The 875-nt window shown below is 44.0% G+C and overlaps 1 protein-coding gene across 1 annotated transcript in view; it reads right to left on the minus strand.

Annotated features, from left to right (window-relative positions):
- ASPM (abnormal spindle microtubule assembly) overlaps positions 1-875 on the minus strand; it is a 41,812-nt gene that overhangs the window by 25,473 nt on the left and 15,464 nt on the right. The window lies entirely within an intron of this gene.

Genomic DNA, 875 nt, shown 5'->3' on the forward strand with positions numbered 1-875 from the left:
GGATGACAGAGGCTTGATTGGGGGCGGGGGTGGGAGAGCCTCCCCCCCATCTCTTTGCCCTCTTTCTTTCCCTCCTTTCCTTCCCCTTTATTTTTCTTTCCCTTCTTTTCTTTCCTTCCCTTCTCTTCCTTCCTTCCTCTCTTTGCCTACTTTTTTCCTTCTGTTTCTTTCCCACTTTCCCTCCTTCTTTCCTTCCTTCGTTCCTTCTCTCTACTCTCTCTCTTTCCTTCCTTCTTTCCTCCTTCTGTGGCCCAATTCTAGTGAGAAGGGGTTTAAACTTTAAACCCCTTCTCTCTTCGCTCCCCCCCCCAGGGAAGGGAAGGCTTTTGAAGATGCCTTCCCCCCCTTTTGCTTCCCCTTCTGACATCACTTCCGCTGATATCAGGCGGTGTTGCATATGCTAATAGACTATTATGCTAATAGCCTAGTAGCTCATTAGCATACGGTATGCTAATGAGCTCCTGCAACTCTTTTTCTACAAAAAGACCCCTGCATAGAACAGATTTCAGTTAAGAGCAGTCCTATGCCACAAAGTAATGGTAGCTATTTTCACCCTGACCACTAGATAACAGTTAAATAATCAAACATATTTGCTGTAATTTACCTTGCTCTTCCTCCAAACAATGGAGAATAGTTTATACATGTTGGACAATTGGTCTCACTTTCAGATATTTCGCAATGCCACAAAACTATACCATGCTTCCAAAGAACACTTTGTAGGTCCTCTGTACACCAAAAACAAGACTCTGGTCCTTTTCTGCAGTAGCCTGTTGTGCCTTCCCCATCAGACAGTCAGCACTCTGTTAATGTCTTCCCAGAATGTTAAGCGGTAAGAGCATCAAGTGGTTTCAAGTGAAGAATTACCTGAATTAATA

Source organism: Gekko japonicus, unplaced genomic scaffold (assembly GCF_001447785.1).
Source record: "Gekko japonicus isolate JY-2015 unplaced genomic scaffold, Gekko_japonicus_V1.1 scaffold1097, whole genome shotgun sequence".
NCBI classification, from domain to species: Eukaryota; Metazoa; Chordata; class Lepidosauria; order Squamata; family Gekkonidae; genus Gekko; species Gekko japonicus.